This window comes from Manis pentadactyla, chromosome 9, assembly GCF_030020395.1.
Source record: "Manis pentadactyla isolate mManPen7 chromosome 9, mManPen7.hap1, whole genome shotgun sequence".
NCBI lineage: Eukaryota > Metazoa > Chordata > Mammalia > Pholidota > Manidae > Manis > Manis pentadactyla.
This window is the reverse complement of record NC_080027.1, coordinates 16,282,964-16,293,673: the sequence shown is the minus strand read 5'-3', so window position 1 is coordinate 16,293,673 and position 10,710 is coordinate 16,282,964.

Genomic DNA, 10,710 nt, shown 5'->3' with positions numbered 1-10,710 from the left:
ATCTGAAGCAGAGTCCTAATATTAACCACAGTAAAATTATAGAAAATCAGATAAAAAATTTCAACTTGAATGTTCTAGGTAGTACAGTAGACTGACTGCTTCATCAAATCAATTTATGCTGCCCATGACCAGTTTTCTTTGTTATATCTATTACAGCTTATTTCTGCCATTGTTTTGAATACCATAAGTGCCTGCCTTTCTGCATTTGGTACGGTTATATTAAGCATTGCGTGTTTAAGTTATCATCCAGAAAACAATGAATATGTTTGGTCACATGTAAGTACCAAGTTTAATAACTGGATCAAAATTTTAGGTATAAATGAAAAACTGTGGTAAATGATATATGTTGGAGTGAACAAGGTATGGAAAAGGCAAACAAACTTGTCAACCATCTTTGGCATAGAAATATAAAAGCAAACCATTTCCTCCAAATCTTTGCCATAGGAATATTAAAAAATCAGTTCTCTTCCAAAACTCAGAAACACTAAATCTCAGAAAGAGATGAAATGATCATTATTTGTTAGAAATAAAAGTGATAGAATACCTAGAAAACCCCAAGGACTCACCTGAAAAACTACAGAAACAAATAAAACAACTTAGTAAAGCGGCTGGACACAAGAAAAACTTACAACAATTAATAAATTTTCTTTACACTAGAAATAAGCACTTAGATATTGAAGTGGAAAAAATGATAAATAACCCGATCAAAATAACAGCAACATTATAAAAACATAATAAAGGACATAAAATAAGAACTGAATACTTTGAGAAGCTGTATTCTTGAATGCAAATTCACAATATCATAAAATTACAAGATTCTGAAAAATTAATACATAAATAGGATGCAATTACATTTAGAATCCCAACAAATTTTTGAGAGGGGATGCAATAAAATTACTCTAAAATGCATATGAATGCAAAAATAATTACATGAAAATTTCCAAGAAAGTCTAGAAGCCACATAATGATTGGGGAGGGCCAGAAAACTTGATGTACCAAATATTAAAACATGTCATTAGGCAAATGCCATAGTAGTTACACTGAAAGAAAAATTGATCAAAGAACAAAATTGAGAGTGAGAAATAAATCCAAGTACAACAAGAAACACTATTTGTCAGATAATTTTACTAGTCAATATAGAAAAGACAAAAATAAATAGTATCAAATCCATTAGCTAGCTATCCATTTCAAATAAATTAATAACAGGCCCTACTTGCCCAGTGTATAAAAAGAAATCATAGATTAAATGAATGAGCATTAAAAAAAACACTAAACGACAGCATGAAGTATAAAATTGGTATGTTAGTTACAAAAGCAAGAGAAAAAAAACAAGAATTAAAGAGGAAAAAGAAACACATTTCATGTCACGAGTATGGCATCTTTGATATAGTACAGGGCTGACACAATGATAGCCTAAAGTATAAAGCCACTGCCCCAGTGGGCTGAGAGTGTGATGCCACCACCCTGGTGAGCTGAAAGGGCAGGCCACCTCAGTTGGCCCAGAGGACAGAGCACTAAGACATACAGAATTAGTCTGAAGCCTTGAAATCTAGAGAAATTTACCCTATTTGGTTTTATTGGTTGAGGTCCATGACCCCTTTTTTCCTCCTTATTTCTTCCTTTTGTTATGGGAGTATCTGTCCTGTGCCTGTCCTGCCATTATATCATAGAAGTAGATAACTTGTTTTCTGGCTTCACTCGTCCAGATGAAGAGGAATTTTGCCCCAGAATGAGCCATACTGAATCTCATCCATACCTAATATAGATAATTTAGATAATGAGATTAGTTGCTTTTTGATTTATGATATTTAGATCAGATTTTGTACTTAAGAGTTGATACTGGAATGGGTCAAAACTTTTGGAAGTGGTAGAACCAGATGAATATGTTTTGTACATGGGAAGGACATGAATTTGGGGGTGGTAGTAGAGACAAACTGTTATGGGTTGAATTGTGTCCCCCGAAAAGATGCTGAAGAACTAACCCACAGTATTTCAGAATGTGATTATTTGGGAATGAGGTCTTTGTAGATGTAATTAGTTAAGATGTGGTCATACGGGAGTATGGTTGGCCATTAATCCAATTTAACTGGTGTCATTGAAGAAGAAAATCTGGACACAGACACAGAAGGAAGATGGCCATGAGAAAATGCAGGCAAAGGCTGGAGTTATGCTGCTACAAGCTGAGGAACACGTGGGGCTTCCAAAGCTGGAAGAGACAAGGAAGAATCCTTCCCCTATAAGCTTTGGAAGAATTATTCTCCTACCAACACATTCTTTTTGGACTTCTACTTTCCAGAATTGTGAGACAATGAATTTCAGTTGTGCCAATCCACCCAGTTGTGACACTTTATTACAGAAGCCTTAGGAAACTAATATATGAGGCCAACAAATACCCATCCACTCTTCTCCTCTCATGTTCTGAACCAAATGAGACAAGACACAAGAATTGAGCAGATGTAGATAAAACTATCAGCTTTATTTTTTATTATTACAGTTGGAGAATAAGTTTAAAATCTTTAGCCGAATGAGCTTGCTGATACCTCCTTTCATGAATTAAACTTTCTACCTAGTTACAGATAAACCATAGGCTGAGGCCAGGCAATTATCAGATGTTGAGAATAACTTGTGGTCATAACCACAAATCATTCTGAAAAAAAGTGAAACCAGAAGGAGCTGGGTTCCTTCTCTCAGAATTACCAGTTAGGTAAATCCCTGCTTCTCGCATGGGGGACTATAAGTGAAGAATATTGAGAAATGCTGAAAGCCATTCTTCACCTATTTCTGAGAGAGTAGAAACTCCTACTTTGAGCCATGGTAGAAATGTGGAAACAGAGAATGGTTCCACCAATACATGTAATAATGCTTATAATATATAAGTTAAAAGAAAATAGGACATACAAATTATACATGCACTTACTAGAAAAGCATGAAACACAGATTGGCAATCAGTCCCATTAAAGGAGAAAATACAAAAAGAGGAAAAAGATGGGCCCCCAGTGCCAAACCCTAAAGAACTCTGTCAACCCATGGTAGTATAGGTTCTCTTTCTACTTTTCCTTCCCATGATGTACAAACTAGAAATAAAAGTATCCAATGTGTAGGATTGTTGCTAGAATTAAAGTGCTTAACATAATGTGTGGCACATATATAAGTACTCAATAAATTTAAAACATTATTTTGTTGTTATGATAAATACCCCAAAATAATCATACTTGGTGAGACTAATATGATGAATGGTATTTATTCCCTAAATATTTTCTAAATGTTATTCTTGTATAATACTCAAATGGTTAATTAATGAGGAATCTTTTTTTTTCAGATGGTTGGTGTTATGCTTTTACAATATCTACTGTTCAATGCCATCTCAGAAGTGGCCACTGCAAGCATAATAATCCACTGGGCTATCAAAGCATTATATCAACCAGAACACAGTGAAGAAAGTAAGTCATTTCACTTCTGCATGGCAGATCAGAATGAGACAGTTTCTGTTAAGAATGCTCTCTGAGGACTGAAGTCTAGCTAGATCTGGGGAACAGAAGTATTGCTTCTGAACTATGATCAAGTGTAGCTAAAAATATGCTAAAATGTCTTCTTACTTGATACTATATAAAATTGAAGTCAAATAACTTAGGCAAAACTATGTGGGAGAATTATGACTTTTGGACTTGTTCCTCCTAGGGGATTAATAGAGCAAATATATAGACTGAAGAGGTTTCATGGGTCATACCAGTAATATGGGGACACCGAATGCTATCAACTCTGAAGTTCAAATTTAGTGATGAAATGTTGGTTTCTGAAGTTTGAGATCTTCAAATGCCTTCAGAAAATAAAGAGGACACTGAAGAGAGTACTTCTGAAATAGAAAAATAAGGATCTCTAAAAACCTATTCCTCCTTAAAATAAATAAGAATGCTAGCAAACATTGTTAAAATCAACTTTTCAAAACTCCAGGAATTAATCAAAGATTTGCAACAATCCAATGGGCCCTTATTCAAGAAAAATGGCTGAATCTTGGTAAGAACAGTGGGCTCTGTGATATTTTAATTTTCTCTATTTCCATCCCCCTTGGCCCATCTCTGCAGTAGCCTTTAAATGAAACAACTTGCAACCACAGTACCTGTGAAAAACACCAGCTTAACAACCATGGAGGAATGTGGGGGAATGGGATTGGAGTTCCCAAAAAAATTCCATTTCCAGAGAGTTGTTATTGATTTATCTAGCAGCTGCCTGGAAATCCCCACTGGCAAGATTTTTGTTAATTTGAACTCAGAGCTCCATCTCTGTCAAAGCTTTTTCCTTAGATGTTTGTCAAAACAATAAGTGGCATTTAACATCACATCAGCCTAAAGCAGAGATTACATTTGGAGAAAATAAAAGGCATACCAAAAACATTAATAGAAACAACTGGGGACTAAGATGTCCATCAGGGACTTTGTAACTTGACAATACCTGAAAATAAAGAAGAATGTGTGATATGCAGGGATGTGTCATGACAAAAAAGACCTGAGAGTGCTCTAATCTCCCACCTCTGACTGACCTGAAGCTGTCTGAAAGCAGGAAGCGATAGCTAAGGCAGAGTTGCAACCTGTCTCCCAGGGCTTTAAAGAATTACCCTGTCACATACACACATGTATGTACTCGGTTTCTGAGCAAAGACTGGGAAATTTATTGGTTCAAGGCAGCTAAGGAAATGTGTATCCAATCATTTAATGACCGCTAAGCTAACAGAGCAGAGACAATGTGGATTGGATTGAACATGCCAATACAAGGCAGAAATTGACAAAATGGATTGTTAAAACGTACTCCAATTAAATGCCGTACACAGGAAACACACTTCAGATTCAAAGACATAAATAAGTTGAACATAAGTGTAGAAAACTATATACCAAACAAACAGAAACTAAAAGACAACTGGAGCATCTGTAGTAATTCAGACAAAATATATTTTAAGACAAAAACTGTTACTAGAGATAAAGAAGGACATTTTTATAATGATTTTAAAAAATGGTCAATCTATCAGGAGCACATAGCAAATATAAGCATATATGCAACCTAGCAACAGAGTCCTGAAATACATGAAGCAAAAAGTGATAGTTTTGGCAGGAGAAACACAAATATTTAAAAATAATCATTTCAATATTCCACATTCAATAATACAGTAACTATGCAGAATAGAAAAGGATGAAAGATAACTGAACAAAACCATTAACCAACCAGACTTGACAGACATCTCTAGAACATTCCGTCCAACAACAGTGTACACATTCTTCTTAAGTGCACATAGAATATTATCCAAGATAGATCACATTTTAGGCTATAAAACAAGTCTCAATAAATTTAAAAGGATGGGAATCATTAAAAATATGCTCTCTGAATGCTTTATATTTAGGAAAAAATTTAACAAGAGAAGTGCAAGACTTGTCCATTGCAAACTAGAAAAATGTTGTGCAAATAAATTAAAGAAAATTTAAGCAAATAGAAAACATCCCATGTTCATAGACCAGAACATGTAATATTAAGACGGTAGTACTCTCCCAACTAGCCTACAATTCACCACAATCCCTATACAAAAATCTCAGCTACTTTTTATAAGTTTATTCTAATATCCATATGAAAATGGAAAGGGTGCAAAATATGTCAATCAATTCTTAAAAAAGAAAGCAAACTACTGTACATGTGTTAGAAAGGCCAAAATCTGGAACATTGACGATACCAAATGCTAGTAAAGATGTAACACATTGTTAGTGAGAATGCAAAAGGGTATAATCATCTTGCACAATAGTTTGATGGTTTCTTACAAAACTAGACATACTCTTACCATATAATCTAGAAATCATGCTCCTTGATATTTGCCCAAAGGAGTTGAAAACTTATGTCCACTTGAAGCTTTCTTCATAATTGCCAAAACCTGGAGCAACCAAGATGTCCTTCAGTAAGAATGGATAAATAAAATGTGAGCCATCCAAACAATGGAATATTATTTAGTGCAAAAGACAAATCAGCTATCAAGCCATGAGAAGACCTGGAGAAACTTTAAATGTATATTACTAAGTGAAAGAAGCCAATTTTAAAAGAATACATACTGTGTATTTCCAACTATATTACATCTGGAAAAAGCAAAACTATGAAGACTTTTACTTTTCATGGAGTCAAAAGATCAGTGGTTGCCAAGGGATGGGAGAAGTGAATAAGCAGAACACAATTTTTAGGGCACTGAAAATACTCTATTGTATTATAATGATAGATATATGTTATTACACATTTGTCCAAACCCATAGAATGTACAACACCAGAAGTGAACCCTAAGGTGAGCTATGGACTTTGGGTGATTATGATATGTCAATTTTGGTTAATCTTTGGCGATAAATGTACTATTTGGTGAGTGATATCAGTAATGGGGAGGCTATGCATGTGTGGAGGCAAAGAATACATAGAAAATTTCTGTACCTTCCTCTCAATTTTGTTGCAAACCTAAAATTGCTCTAAAAAATTTAAATCTTTTTTTATAAAAGACAAAGTTGGAGAATCCATGCTTCCCAATTTCAAAAATTACTACAAAGCTACAATAATTAATACACTGTGGCACTAGTATTAAGATAGACATGAAAATCAATGCAATAGAATCAAGAGTCCAGAAATAAATCCTGAATAAATCTGAAAGAAAAATTACAAAAACAGTTCCATTTATAATAGCATCAAAAATAATAAAATACTTAGGAATTAACTTACCCAAGTAAGTGAAAGACTTGTACAATAAAAACTACCAAACACTGCTGAAAAAATTAAAGAAGACATAAATAAATGGAAACATATTCCATGTTCATGATTAGAAGACTTAATATTGTTAAGGTGTCAATGCTTCCCAAAGCAACATACGGATTCAATGCAATCCTTATGAAAATCCTAATGATACATACGCAGATATAGTAAAATCCATCCTAAAATTTATACGAATCCAAATAGCCAACTTAATAAAGAACAAAGCTCAAAGAAAAAACACTTCCTAATTTCAAAACTTACTACAAAGCTACAGTAATTGAAACAGTGTAGTACAGGCATAAAAACAGACGTGTAGACCAATGAAATAGAACAGATAGCCCAGAAATAAACCATCATGTATATGGTCAAATTCTTGACAAGGGTACCCCCATTCAATTGAGAAGGGACAGTCTTTTCAACAAATGGTGCTGGGGAAACTGAATATTCACATGCAAAAGATTGCAGTTAGATTTTTACCTTATACCACATACAAAAATTAAATCAACGTGGATCAAAGACCTAAATGTAAGACCTAAAACAATAAAACTCTTAGAAGGAAACATAGGGCAAAAGATTCATGACATTTGATTTGGCAATGATTTTTTGTAACTACCAAAAGCACAAGTAACAAAAGAAAAAATAGACAAACTGGACTTCATGAAATTAAAATTTTTGTGCATCAAAAGACAGTACCAGCAGAGTAAAAAGGCAATCTACAGAATTGGAGAAATACTTGCAAATCATATATGTGATAAAGGATTAATATTCACAATATATAAAGGAGTCCTAAAACTCAACAACAAAAAGAAAACCAACCCAATTAAAAAATGAGAAGAGGATTTGAATAGACATTCCTATAAAGAAGATATACAAACAGCCACTAAGCATATGGAAAGATGCTCAACATTACTGATCCATAGGGAAATGCAAATCAAAACTATAGTGAGATACCACCTCACACCCACCAGGATGACTACTATTGAAAAACAAAACAAAACAAAATAATAAATGTTGATGAGGATGCGGGAAAATTACAGCCCTTGTGCACTATTGGTAGGAATATAGAATGGTATAGCTGCTATGGAAAACAATATGCTGGTTCCTTAAAAAATTAAAAATAGAATTATGATGCTAAAAATAGAATAATGATTCAACTTCTGCATATGTACCCAAATGAATTGAAAGCAGGGGTCAAAGAGATATTTGTACACTCAGGTTCATAGCAGCATTATTTACCATAGCTAAAACGTGACAACCTAAGTTTCCATTGAGAAATGAATGGGTAAGCAAAATGTGGTTATATATATACACAGTGGAATATTAACAAGTAAGGATTCTGACATATGCTACAACATAGATGGAACTTGAAGACATTATGCTAAGAGAAATAAGCCAGTAACCGAAAGACAAATACTGCATAATTCCACTTACATGAGATAGAATATATAGACAGTTTATATATATAGAAAAAGAAAGGAAGAGAGTTGTCAAAATTGTAGAGACAGAAGATAGAATGGTTGCCAGGGACTGGGGGCTGGGGGAATGAGGATTACCTTTAGCGGGTATAGAGTTTCAGTTTTACAAGACACTAGAAAGAACTATGGAGGCAGATGGTGGTGAGGGTTGCACAACATTACATATGTAATAACACTGTGCATTTAAAAATGGCTAGGATGATAAATATGTGTATTTTAACAGTTTTTTTAATTGATCAATATAATACATTAACAGAAAAAAGGATAGAAATAATCACTAGTGATAGAAGGAAACAGAGTGCAATTCACTGTTAATCTTATCTCCTTACCTGAATTCTTTCAAAATATATCATTAATCCCCATCCCCTAAAAAATTGCATATTGTTCAGTCAACCTAAAACTCCACCTGGAGCCAGAAAAATGCCATGTTTGTGGAATCCCTATAGGATAATATGTAGAAGAGAGTGATGGAAAATGAGACTAGAGAAGCAAATTGAGCCAGATCCTAATAGAGCTCAATCACCTTACTAAAGAATTTGGAATTTAGTTTGTATGTACCAGGATGCTATGAAGGCTTTTTAATGGTGCTTGATCAAACTTTGTGGTTATATAAAGTGGCCCCCCTTATCTGCAGTGTTGCTTTCCACAGTTTGAATCAGACACAGTCCAGAAGCAGATGGTCCTCCTTCTGACTAATCATCAGAAGATCAGTCATAGCCAAACACTGTCACATGCCTAAGTCATTTGCCCCACTTCATCTCATCACTATATCGTCTCAATTATCATAAAAAGAAGTGTGAGTAGTTCAATAGGAGAGAGAGACCACATTCACATGCCTTTTATACAGTATGTTATAATTGTTCTATTTTATTATTAGTTATTGTTAATCTCTTACTGTGCCTAATTTACAAATTAAACTTTATCATAGGTATATTTGTATAGGAAAATAAACAGTATGTATAGGGTTCAGTACCTATCTATGATTTCAGGCATCCAGACTGGGGCTCTTGGAACTCATCCCCTGTGGATAAGTATAGACTACTGTAGTTATTTCCATTAGAATATTTTCTATGGCAAGTTAAAGATCCCCAACTGAAACTGCCTAATTAATCAAGAAATATGTCATCTCTTATAACATCAAGACCACAAGTGTGGTTCAACTGCTTCAACAGCTCGGTGATATTATTAGTGACCCAGATACTTCCTGTCTTCCTCTGCCATCTTCAGCTTTATCCCAAGGCTGTCTTACTTAATGTTCGTAAGGTGGCCGGGGCATGATGCTTCCTGGGTGACACCCAGCAGGAGAAGGGAAGCCTCTCATCACCTCACATTCGCCCAGTTGCCTTGGGCCGGCCAAGCCCCCAACTGAATAATGGCAAAGGGGATTAGATTGCCATGAAGGATGTAGATAAATGCGTAGTAGGGTATTTTGAGACAGTCAACCAGAGTGTCCCCGGTCATTCAGCAGAAGAGAGATAGATTTGGAGAAGAACAAGTCTAGAGATAGGAATAATTAGACAGTTGCTGCTAGGCCACATTACAGCCAAGTGATGAGTACCTAAACTTGAACAGTAGAGAATAAAGAGAAGAGGATAAATTGGAAAGGTATAGAGGAAGTTTATTAATGTTTTGTATATTGGTTAGGTTCACAGTCAATGTTTACTAGGTAACTAAGGTCTTAGTTTAACTAAAATTAGTTTCATAAATTGCTTATCCCTTATTTCAAATTCCTATACAGTTCAATAACTATTGAACTTAGCTTTAAATGATTTGTATTTCACTTGATTATAAAACTGTTCAAAATGTTCATGTATTTTCAGTTTTTTGTGTCTATACTAATACAATACAGTATTCTGCTGTAAACTTAAAAACAAAACACAAAAAGCAAAAACAAGAGTTTTACTCAGGAAAAAAATGACATTGTTCCCATTAGAGTACCTTTTGCAATTATTCCCCAAAATCCTGTAGACTCAGCCAGATAACTCTCCACTGCACTGGTTTAGATATTTCTCCTTGTGACCTAGAACAGGAAGTAGAGGGCCCAAGAGGAATTTTAGGACCCATCAGAGACCAGCTGAAGGTTTGTCATCTAGTGGAGAGTAATATTTTAGTTGAATGTGGTTTTCATAATTGATTGAAACCTCTGATTTCTGGTGGGCCAATAGGTCTGATGTGCCTTTGACTCTCCCCCAGAACAAGGTAGGTGCTGTCTTCTCAGTAGGATTTCAACTGGTCACATTCTAGGTTTATATGATTGTTTGCTTGTTGTGGCTGTTGTTTTGTCTTGTTTTGACTCAATGGCTCGAGACAGTTGCTTATTTAAAGAGTATAATACTGATCAATTTGCTATCACTCAACTCACCCCAGGTTCCTCACCATCGGAATCCACTGTCTCTTCATAATTTGCAAAGAACCACTGTGACTCCAGTCAAGAAAAAATATCAACTGTGAATTAGTGAAGAACTCTGTTAATTTT